This window comes from Spodoptera frugiperda, chromosome 17 (genome assembly GCF_023101765.2).
Source record: "Spodoptera frugiperda isolate SF20-4 chromosome 17, AGI-APGP_CSIRO_Sfru_2.0, whole genome shotgun sequence".
Classification (NCBI taxonomy): Eukaryota; Metazoa; Arthropoda; class Insecta; order Lepidoptera; family Noctuidae; genus Spodoptera; species Spodoptera frugiperda.
In genome coordinates, this window is record NC_064228.1 from 7,978,785 (window position 1) to 7,991,619 (window position 12,835).

At 37.5% G+C, this 12,835-nt stretch overlaps 1 protein-coding gene and 1 long non-coding RNA gene across 4 annotated transcripts in view; both read right to left on the bottom strand.

Moving 5' to 3' along the window:
* LOC118276861 (neural/ectodermal development factor IMP-L2) overlaps positions 1-9,385 on the bottom strand; it is an 85,694-nt gene extending 76,309 nt beyond the window's left edge. The window contains exon 1 of one of the 3 annotated variants that reach the window (XM_035595447.2): positions 9,009-9,385. The gene's annotated coding sequence lies outside the window, so the exon portion shown is untranslated. Of the gene's footprint in view, positions 1-9,004 lie in introns of all 3 variants that reach the window. The other 2 variants (XM_035595443.2, XM_035595444.2) reach the window with 2 other exon arrangements.
* The window catches only part of LOC126911656 (uncharacterized), a 229,375-nt gene that overhangs the window by 76,309 nt on the left and 140,231 nt on the right, over positions 1-12,835 (bottom strand). The window lies entirely within an intron of this gene.

Genomic DNA, 12,835 nt, shown 5'->3' on the forward strand with positions numbered 1-12,835 from the left:
AGAACTACTTTATCCAACCCGAATGTTACTCGGGACCCCATACTCCGAAGCTACGCTTGCGACCATTCAACCAACCCAAAATAGTTCAAACTTTCACACCATAGCGTCCGCATTCCAAATTTAAATAAATACATTTAACATCGATTAATTTCTCGGTATACGTATCGATATAATTGCCGATCACGATTAACAATTAATCGTTCTATCGCATCACTAACGGTTAAATTTTTTAACGAATTTTTATTTTAATTATCGAATTCCATGGAACCTTTTATAGAAAAAATGTTGTTCAAACGTTTTTGTGGTTACTTTAATCTTTTATTTATGATTATTAGGTGGAGTTTAAATGAAATATGTTTGGTTTTTGTTACTTATAAACGGATGCTGTAGTATAAGTCGATGGGTCATCAACCCTAAGACCTAAGGCTGATTAATGTCAAGAATTTGGGTCTTGTTGTATTGCGATTGTTGCTTTTTTGTGAATAAGAATTTTGCAATTGCAAAGATTGATAAATCTGGATTCAAGTATTCAAGTATTTATTGCATCCATAATGTACACAGGTGTTAGAAAATACAGTATTTAGTCACAATTATGGACCCTGTCGGGCACAGCACAATATAAAATTCGTAGGAGAGAGGAAGGGCTTATAGTATTTATTAGTTGTATCTACTGTAGATCCTTTACAGGAGTTGCAGCGGTTATGGGTGGTTGTAGCGGGTTTGTCCCGTATAACAAAGGAACTTGATGGCTGACATAGCCCAGCGGATAGGCAAGTGAGTAGGGCATATAGTGCGTAGAACCGATGGCCGCTAGGACAGTAAGGTTCTCAAGTGGACACCGCATACCGGCAAGCACGTTAGACGCTTCCAATCAGGCTATCTAGAAGTCATTAAGGGAAGCCTATGTACAGAAGTGGACGTCTTATAGCTGATATGATGGTGATGGCAGATTAGAATACTTTTACTATTCCTACAAGAGACTACACACTTATCGTAGATTCCTTTATGCTACGAGAATGTGGAGAAAATTATTAGCTTCCATCATATTCATTATTAGCTTCCATACAAGCAAATTGTAGCTCACATTCCCAAATAAATCGAACGCAGATTTCAAAAGCGCTTCATACAGCCGACACAAGCGCAATTTTTTCTAGTCCAATGCATACCACACTAAATCTTTCGAGTCAGCTCCTCATGACGTCGTGTATGCACATACATGAATGAAATACATATTTTTGTTAAATAAGGAAATATTTGGAGTTGATATTTCGTAACTTTTTGCATATTATGTGTGTATAGTACTACTCGTACGTGTTTCTAGTGGAAATATTAAGGGCATTTGATCACGCGATCACATTTATTTTTTTCGTCAATCAATTCTTCTAATGTGACTTAGGGGTATTGCTGATACTGCATCCATATTTTTTGCTTTGTATTTACTTTTGTTTTTGTCGTGGTACTGATCATGCAGTTTCATTGCGCATCAGAGCGGACGGATCACCTGATGGTAAGCAATCGCCGCCGCGCATGGACACGTGAAACATCAGAGGCTTTATAAGTGCATTGCATCGGCTTTTTGGGGGTCAGGAATTTAAGGGTTGTTGGGGAATCGGGCATTCAGATGATTAGGTAGGGGGCGTAATTGGACCTTCGGTAACCTCATTCACACAACGAAATAGTAATAGTTTTCTGCTCGAGTCCTTGGTATCACTCTGCCCATTCGTGCCGAAGCATGGCTCTCCCACACTTAATTGCTACTCTTAGGCCAATCTTCACAGCTTTAATTGTTAAGCTATATCTAATAATTCTTCATTAAAATAGTTTCTGAGAAGATATCTACGTAATTAACCGAACTAGGGCACGGTGTATAAAGCGGTATAATTTTTAATTTAAAACTAATACACCGTGTGCACCGTTGAAAATTGTGCACGATAAAGATTACTGGAAGAATGTTAAGTTTGCATCGTAAATCACAAACGAATAAAATTTTCTTTTTATGATTTTAATGTGAAGATTTTTTTTAGTTTTCAGCCATGATCGTCCCACAGCAGGGCAAAGGCCTCCCTACCCTCATTCCGCTCCGGAGCTGCGGACTACCTAGCGGGTTTACCGGGGCTCCAATTCAAAAAGCAGGAGTAGGAACGGGGTGGTTTTTAGTCAGTAAGAGTCTGACACTCCCTCTCGCCTCGCCCAAGGTGAGAGAAGTCATTGGATGATTTTCACCCCTTAAAAAACCCGTGTACACGTGGCTTTTTGCGGAAGCTTTTCGAAGATATATCGATTTGAAATATCGCGTGACGTCAATTCTAAATACCTACCTATATTTTATACGTAAAAATAACGTATTTGCTCCATACATAACCTCACGCCTGTCCCCCATGGAGGTAGGCAGAGACTATGGAACGCGAATTACTACGATTCTTACATATTTATTTCTAATTATTATTTTTCACTAAATACTTTGGATTCCATTCTGATATCTGATTTTATATTACTCTTAATACAACATTGATGTTACTTTATAATCTCTTCGTAGATCCCTACTTATCACTTCAAGTAACAAAATGCATTTGAACACGAGCTCAATGCAAATTTCACTTTAAAATCAACGATATTAAAGTCCATAATCCCATGCTTAAGATTATCCTAGCCTTGATCTGGTTACGTACGGTCATTGACCCCAGCCACCGAATGCAGATGACCTTGTTACCTAGCTCAATGGCTGCGCACACGCATTGTGAATGGACAGAACTGTTCTATAATTTAACTACTGCAATTTTGATCTTGTATCGTGAATTAGAATGATTTCGTTAATTATTATAACTAGTCTTAATCATTTGTCTGGTGAGTTTGGCTACATTTTTTTGTAGGGAGTATAATCATCTATTTACTTCTCCCGCCTTGAGTGAGGTCTCCGTTCCTACTCCAATTTTCTTTAACATAATACGTGAAACTTTATTTAAAGCGCGGAGCGTTACAAACCACGCCTCTTTTTATTTTCCGTCATGACCTCCCATACTACAAAAACGTTGCCAATTGTCCACATTTTAATGTGCCACTTTCTGCGCACTTATAACGTATCTACAGCTTTTTACTTATAATATCATTGGACAGGGTCCATTAGTTTCCTGGAGCTGCGGACTGCCTAGTGGATTACCGGGTTTTCGGGTCGAAAGCAGGAGTAGGAACGGGGTGGTTTTTAGTCAATAAGAGTCTGACACTCCCTCTCGTCTCGCCCAAGGCGGGAGAAGTCATTGGATGATTTTCCTCCCACAAAAAGACCTATTTATTTTGACAAAGTGCACAATCATTGTAGTATCTCCTCTTTGCTCTTTGCATACTTACTTTATAGTTAAAATAACCCGTTATGTAAACAAGAAATATCGTATTTTTGCACTTAAAACTTAAATATTATTATAACTTTAATCAGTTTATTTTAATGTTAAAATAGCGTTACGTTCATTGATAGTAATTGTCACCCACAATACGATAGTAGGTAATTATATGATGACATCATCTTTATAAATATTAACTAAGATTTTCTTAATTATATTGTATTTTAGGGTCAGTTATTTATTGCGTGGGTGTGGTTTTGGATTCGATTACCGACTCGTTAACACGATTTTCATTATCTGAACTTCTATAAGTAAGGTTTTCATGGTGATGGTTATCATCATATCACTACTAGCCACAAGATCATGAACAGCATATAAGTGGCCACTACTGACCAAAAGTGCACAGAGAAGGTAAGAGCATTAATCACCACGCTTGCTCAATGCGGGTTGGCGATTTCAAACTTATAATCAGACATTATAAGCTGGCGATAATTTCCTTCACTGTTTGTCAGTGGTGTAAACTTAGGCCTCCGCCATATACCAGCCAGATCGGCTGGTTGGATGTGACCAGCATCCACCAGCCTTCTAAGACGTGAATCGTTTTCTATCGTGAAAAGTTAGACAAAATCTCAGATTTGGTTGAGAGTCGATCTTCAAATTAAAAATAGTTTACTCAACCCAAGATTTGAATATAGAAGTCCCATTATGTTTGTGATCATACCTACCTATATTTATTTCTCTTATTTATCAGCAGATCGAATCAGAACCTTAATTATATAATTGGCATTACAAAACTTGCAGCCAGAATGCACAGAATCACTTTAAAACAATGTATTAAAAAAACGTGATAATCTAGAAAGATAATCTAATAAAATCTAGCCGTCTAAGATCTAAAATCCTTGACTGACTAACTCAAGTGAATCTAGACGGTTTTTTGTGCTAAATTAGTCTAGATACAAAGGTTGTTTGTGACGTCATCGACTAGGAACTAGACATAGACTGAAACCTAGTTAGATATTAGGTTCTAATTGTAGTTTTTATACCTAATTTGGTCTAGAATGTTGTAATTTTCCAAATTAGTTTACGTAAGTACCTACCTAGATAATTTGTAGATGGAACAAATTGGATTTTTCTTTAGTGCAATGTATTAAGACATGACATCACACATGTTATTCCCTGAGGAGATAGGCAGAACTATACATTATTGTAATGTAACTACCATTTTTTACCAGTCTTAAGTGTGGGAGAGCCATGCTTCGGCACGAATGGGCCGGCTCGACCGGAGTTATACTACGGCCTCACAGAAAACCGAGGTGAAACAACACTCGCGTTGTGTGAATGAAGTTACCGAAGGCCCAATTACCTTTCCCCAATCCCAAACCTCGATTCCCGAACAACCCTTGAATGCCTAACCCTTAAAAGGCCGACAACGGGCTTGTAACACCGCTTGTGTTTCAAGTGTCCATAGGTGGCGGCGATTGCTTACCATGAGGTGTTCCGTCGGCTCGTTTTCCGGCTTGTACCATAAAAAGAAAGGTTATGTTATGAGTCTCATGAAATAGCCAGTGAGCCTATTGCCATACACTTAAATCTAAACTGAAACTACCTTACTTATAGTAGATGTAGTTGAAACTCTTAACCTCACTTTACCCAATCCGAAGACCGAATCGTTCCTTACTCGACCTCGCTTGCGAAGCAAACAGATATCAAATTCCAATAAAAATATTATTATAAGACGTTAAGGATATTTTTAACTTTAATATTGAATTTACCGAGTGAAAGTCAAACCGAAGTGGGACGTCATCGGTTTAAAAATAAGTTTTGAGGTTTAAAGTAAATGCGGAGTGATCAAATAAATATGGCCAGGCTTTTATTATTATTACGCTATTTTTTTTTATTACGGTATGTTTTAAGTAACTGGTTTTGGATGCAATTGTGAGGCCAATTTTAGAGTGAGATTGCATCAAATTCGTGTGACTTGGCATAAAAGTGTGGGAGAGCCATGCTTCGGCACGAATGGGCCGGCTCAACCGGAGTGATACCACGGTCTCACAGAAAACTGACGTGAAACAACGCTTGCGTTGTATTTCGTTGTGTCAGTCCGTTGTCTGTTACCGGAGGCCCAATTACCTCCCTTCACAATCGTTCCAAACCCCGATTTAAACAACCATTACATTCCTAACCTCCAAAAGGCCAGCAACGCACTTGTAACGCCTCTGGTGTCTCAGGTAGCAGCGGCGACTGCTTAGCATCAGGTTATTACCTGATGCTAAGCAGTCGCCGTTTATACCATAAAAAAAGTCAGAAGACTCGTTTCTCAATATCAGATTCCCCAACATCCCTTTAGGATGATATTGAGAAAATTGGGGAATCTGATATTGAGAAAATTGGAGAGAGAGTAATACGAGGCTTTACATTAGTTGATTTATGTGTAATGTTTTAAGTATGGAAGAGCCATGCTTCGGCATGAATGGGCTGGCTCGACCGGAGTGAACCACAGCCTCGTTATGTGTTACCGGAGGCCCAATTACCTCCCTTCACAATCTTCCTAAACTCCGAATCCATTATATTCCTAACCCCCAAAAACCACGCAATTGTAATGCCTCTGGTGTTTCAAGTGTCCATGGGCGGTAGCGATTGTTTACCATCAGGTGTTCCATCTGCTCGTTTGCTTTAATGCATAAAAAAGGCTTATACCATAAAAAAGTGTATGAATATGAGATTTGCATGATATTCTAGTTCTATAAGTAAACAAATTCACTCACAAATAGAGCGTTATTTTAAGATGACACTGCTAATATAGACTACGTCAAACCGATATACAGTATGTGTACAATATATTGTACAGTAATAGGTTCTACCAACATCCGTATTTATAGAACTAATATTGGAGAGAAACTTACTTATTGTACTTATTGATCGTAATATTTTTGAAGCCTAGTTCTTGGTTGCCATTTCACTAACCGCACAGAAACTTAGGTTATATGGTCAGGTCACTATTCAAAGACTACAGTATACTAACTGTCGTACTCAGAGTTATTTTACTTAACCCAGCCCTTATCAATCTGATCCGGAGCTGCGGACTACCTAGTGGGTTTACCGGAGCTCCGGCTCGAAAAGCAGGAGTAGGAACGGGGTGGTTTTTAGTCAGTAAGAGTCTGACACGCCCATCTCGCCTCCTCGCCCAAGGCGGGAGAAATCATTGGATGATTTTCCCCCTTAACAAAAGCCCTTACCAATCGATACCAAATCGTTACTAAGGGATAGTTAAAGTAATTGTCTCTGAGTGCGGCAGTAAGCTGCAGAAAAGAGACTATTAAAAAGGCAAAATCGCAGCACAATCTGAAGAAGTTCTTCTTTGTAAGTCTGCGCTGCCGAAGGCTAATCTACGTGGCCCTTTCAATGACCAACACCAACACCCCTTTGGCTATCCCACTGATAGCCTATTACTATCAGTGGGATAGCCAAAGGTAGATAGCCTATTACTATCAGGAGACTTATTCGTCACCTCGGCCACAATAAAATGATCCGCGCGGTCGAGTTGTGAAGATTTAAATCTTGGATTTTCAGCCTCCTCTAGTGTTTGCGATAATCTCTATACTCTCTATGGTGTGGTGTGGGAGTCCAGTTCCTTCAAATAATGTAACTGCCCTTTTCGTTATAGTCAAATGTACAAAATTCTCAGCATAATAAAATTGACAGTTTCTTTGGAATATACCGTTTTACATTTTCAAGCGACCCGCGATAGAGAAAGATATCTCATACAGTAGACCACATACCTACATATCAAGGCGAAACTAGTAATTTGTATAATATGTAGAAATAGTACTAATATAATGACATAGCTTCCTCTGCACTTGTGCAATTATTTGCACGGTATCTTAAGATTATAAAATTACACACACCAAGTACATTTCAATGTTAATATTTAAACAAGACGTATGTATGTGTATATGTGTATTCTGGTTTATATATTTGCATTCACTGATACTGAGAAATTCAGTGGAGCTCTTATATGTATGTAGTCAAAATTAATGACCGATCTCTATTTCGAAATCTCTGAAACTCAAGAGAAGATTAGGCCTTTTGTAAATGAGCAGATGGATCACCTGATGGTAAGCAATCAGCGCCCTACATAGACACGCATATCACAGATGAGTTACAAATGCAATCTTTTTGGACCTCCGGTAATCTCAATCATAAGGAAAACGCGAGCATCGTTTAAAGTCAGGACATGGTATCACTGCGGTGGCGGGAACCAATTCGTATCGAAGTATGGCTTTCCCACGTGTACAAAACTAAAGGGCAATATTAATTATTATATTGTCTTCTTACTCACCTAACTGTTTGACGAGGAACTCGACTAGTTTCAAGCCAAACTAGAGGCTCATATCCATAAGCAGCATTCTGCAATACACGACGCGGCAATTATCGTCGCCTCTAGCATGGCTTGAAACTAGTCAAGTTCCACGTCAAACAGTTACGTGAGGAAGCCGATAACGGAATATTTAATTTATTATGTATCACGAAAGTTATAATGAAACTAAATCAAAAATAAGGCTACAGACTTGTAGTAAGTGGTCCTAGACAAACACGTGCTGATTTCATAAAGGTCAGATTTGCAGTATTCTTAACACTACAACCGAACCAAAGATCCTATTGCTTATCGAAAATGACCCTTATATAAATACACACAAGAATGAAGGAAGTTTGCACTCGTGATTGACGGTAGATAGAATTAAAGGTAAACGATTTTTGAAGGTATCCATGGAATTGTCACTAAATATTAATTTAGCTTCACATTCAATGTCGTTGATGAGTTGAGGGAGTGCTTTGGATTCGATTTAACCGGTGTAGATTTGCGATCAGATGTATTAATGTGATAGAAGCTGATGAAATAAGTAAGTAAGGTTAGTAAGTTCATGATATTCTACCTATCCATATGGATGCTTGCTTGCATATACTGAATATTGCACGACATAACGTTTACTTAATAGTGTTTTGTTCTGTCATACTCAGACACATTCAATGATTACTTAAACTATTCCTTTTTAACAATTTTGTTCCAAAAACAATTGCCAAGGACTGGGTTAAGTAATGATTTAATGACTCTGAGTACGGCAGTGAATATCACTTCTAGTAGGTTGTGGAGAGCACACGGCTGTTGTTTCATTTAAAACACATTTTGACATTTGGAGAAAGGTTATGGCATGGCTCATTATTTATGCATTATAACTAAACAAAGTAAAGAGAAATACGTTCGCTTTTGTATATAAAACCAATGATTTTGCACTACATTGTAATATGTACGATGTATTCAAAGTCAAAGTCAACATTATTTATTTCAAATAGACCAGGAAAGCACTTTTGAACGTCAAAGCAAATATAATAATATTAATAACGTCTGTCTGTCGGTCAGTCCTCTAGTGAAGCTATTTGCTCGTTCCAAAGTGTAGATTCCTATGGAGAAGAACGAGCAATAAACTCCATAGGTTAACTCTTTTTCAATCAGGTTCAAAATACAATACTTGGTTAATGATATTATTACCAACAACCAACAACTGTAATATGAACACTTTTATGACGTTTTTTCCAGTTTAAACAAATTTCACGGGTTAGGTTAGTTCGTGGTCGCGACCATAGCTAATAAAATTAAGTATCGTACGTACTTACCGGAGCCGAGAATGATGAAACACTGTAAAACTCACTGAACGACTTAAAACAATAATTTGAACATCAACCACAAACTATTTTATAGCGAAATATAAGAAATATTGTATTTTATAAGTGTAACTATTTAACATCTTCAAAAAAAAACAAGGTTTTATTTAAAAAAAGAATCGAACGCAAACGTTCGAAACGGGAGCACAGCGAACGCGACGGAACGGAAAAAAAATATAATAAAAAAAAATATAACGATAAAACGGGCACAGATTAAAAATCACAAGTGACGTTTCAATCACAAATTAGTGTTGTCCCACTACCGAAAAGATTATCGAGTATCGATACGATAGTACGTGTTTTGTGTTCGAATGCGAAGTACGGAGTGAGGCACTAGTGTTGCGCCGGCGACTTATCAGTGGCTTAAGCTGTAATATCAACATTGTCAGTAAAAGATAGTGCAGTTGTGAGGTTATATCGATTTTCGATGATTACGCATTGCAGGAAATCGGGTGACAACGTGGGAATCCGATGTGGCGGCACACATCGATACTTTGATATCAAACGAATTAAAATTGCTTAGGTATATTCATTTCATTATAATATTTACGTATTAAGCATTTGAATAATAATTTTAATGCGTAGATACATATTAATATGATTGGTAGGAAAATGGAACTAAGTTTATTCTTTGATGAAACATTTTGTTTATTAAAAACTTACGTTTAGTTTAAAATAAAAGGACTCAGAGCTGCGGACTGCATATCGGGTTACCGAGGCTCTGTCGCAAAAAGTAGGAGTAAGAACGGAGCGGTTTTTAGTCAGTAAGAGTCTGACTCTAATAACATCTTCTGATTTATTTCGTTGCAGGATCCAAGACAGACATTCATGTCCCTGGGACGTGCGCCGGACTTTAGTGTTCCGATGTTTTCATGTTTGTATCTACTGTAGATCCTGGCTTATAGGAGTTGCAGCGGTATGGGAGGATGTGGCGGGCTTGTCCCATTAAAAAAAAATGACACTCCCTCTCACCTTGCCTAAGAAAGAATTGGATAATATTCCCCCAGAAAAATAAATTAAAAGTATTACAAAATAAAGATAAAGTAAGAATTTTTCTACTTTATTGACATAAATAACATCCCTATCTACCTCTTCTAAGTAACAATAGCCAAATTTCCATCACAAAAAGTAGGACAAATTAAATCATACTTTACTTACTACGTATAACTATTATCGGTTCTTCGATATATCAATTCTTCCTCTCAGCTACACCCCTTATCTCATTGTAGCGTGATGCTAGATAACCCATGACCTTCCTGAAGAATTGGGCTATCAAATAAAAAAACGATATTAATAGTCATTAGTTTCTATTACAAAGGAATCATGAAATTATTAAGATTTTTACAAGACTATTCTATGTAATCTTATCATCCGGAGCTGCGGACTACCTAGCGGGTTTACCGAGGCTCCGGCTCGAAAAACAGGAGTAGGAACGGGGTGTTTTTTAGTCAGTAAGAGTCTGACATAGGTGAGAGAGAAGTCATTGGATGATTTTTCCCCCTTAAAAAAAAATCTTACCATGTATGTTTGTCGGTATACAACTCAAAAACTGCTCAATGGATCTAAATGGAATTTGTCACAAAGATAGATTGTAGGTATATAGTTTAGAATAGCACGTGGATAATGTTTATCTTGTAAACGTGTGTGGTATTTCATCAGGCGGTCAATTCATTCATAGATAATAATTACGCACATATAGAGTGGCGTAGTAACTATCTTTTGGGGTTATAATAAAGGATAAATATACCTTTAAAATATATAAAGAAGGGCCAAATAAAAAATATCTACCCTTAACTGATTAGCGTGCTTAAAAAGACTGCAAGTTATGTACATAATATATATATGTACCTTTAAAATAAATGTGTAAGTATCTGTATCTAACCATTTTAATTCGACCATTTTAAGAATTTTAGTCGTGTGGTTGCAAGTGCGACTGCTGGGCAAGAGCTCTCGCAAGGATCGGGATAAAGAATTGCTGGGTTTTTGGAATAAAATTGTGTCCAGTATATGGTAATAGTCTCACTCCCTATTACATGGAACTTATAACACAAATGGTGAAAAGTGGGTGTACATTATACTGCATCTCTGCATAGCCCTTCGGTGATAAAAGGCATGACAATACGATCTTAAAACTCCTAACAAATAAAAATTCAAGCTAAAAACCGACTCCAGCTTGACTCCTCAATCATCAATTCCTGACCTTTCCCAACCTCATTCATACAACATACATACATATATACATACATATATCCCTATATATATAGGTCGCCACATAATTCCAAGTAAAACCGCGGCTATTTCGCTTAGTCTACGATTTTGTATTAAAATTAGCAGTGCGACGAATCGATCGGGTGACACGGTATAATCACATGATTTGAGTTCCAAGAAAATGGAATATAATTGTGTATTAAATTGTTACTAAGTTAGAAGAGGACTGCATTGGTTTATTTATTGATTACTTTATACGTTAGTAGATTAATTTATAATGGAACTAGCGTAACTTGTTGTTAAAAGTTCCTAAAACAAATAAAGAAAAAAATGTAGGAAGAGTTTGGCAAATTAAGGGGTAGGCAGAAGTAGTAGTTTTTTAGTCGAGAAACAAGCCAATAGATAACCTTATAGTAAGTAATCAGCGCCGCCCGTGGTCTTAAAACACCAGAAGGTACAAAAGGAAAAAAATTGCACAAAATTCCGACTAAAAATGTCTTAAAGTCGAATCGGACCAGTGATGGTTAACAGTTACTGTTAAGTTTACTCAACCATTAATAAAATTGATTATTTCTTGATACATTATAGAAAGAACAAACATTTACATAAAAGTTTGACCATCTTTTTTCAAATCATAGATGGCGTTAAGATCGTTTAGAGTCCACTAGGCCAAAGCACTTTCTGCCGGCCTCTTCTAAGAATAAGTCGAGTTAATAATGTAATTTTAACTACCTATAACGATTCGGTGATTTCTCAGTAATCTAGGTTTGATAACCAGTTATAACCGGATACATTGCGATATGACTTAATTACCTATACTAAAGATGTTTAACAAAAACCTGTGACGAATCGTCTAGAACTTGGTTTATGATGTTGGTTTGCTTGCTTTTGTTGTATTTATTTGTTATAAATTTTTTTTTGTTAAGATATAAACCAGTAAACGGGCAGACGGATCACCTGATGGTAAGCAATTACCGCCGCCCATGGACATCCGAGACACCAATAGCGTTACAAGTGCGTTGCCGCCCTTTAGTCGGTTAGGAATTCACGTCAGTTTTCTGTGAGGCCGTGGTATAACTCCGGTCGAGCCGGCCCATTCGTGCCGAAGCATGGCTCTTCCACACCTAAAATGTTATAGAAATATTTAGATAGAAGGCTGCACTGCATGGCATAGTGGGTGGGTAACTTGCTACTGTAAAACGTGATACGGGTTTCAGTTACATTTCGGACAGCAACTAAAAAGAACTAAGTGGATAGTTCGACAAGAATGTTTGTTTGTCAGCCTCAGTTTTCATGTCAACCCGCATTGAGCAAGCATGGTGATTAATGCTCAAACCTTCTCCGTGTGCGAAGAGGCGTTTGATCAGCAGTGGCTACTTATAGGTTGTTAATATGTGTGTGTATATGTCCTGTCTATGATATTGTATGCAAATCAAAAGCCAAAAACAGTTACATCTTTAGCCAAGAATAAGAATGAGGCATTACCAGAGCGGGGCTTAAGAGGGCAGCTGATAGTGAGTCGCTTCATATGAAGCACTGACTTTCAGAGCTGCAAAAGTAGCCTTAGAAAC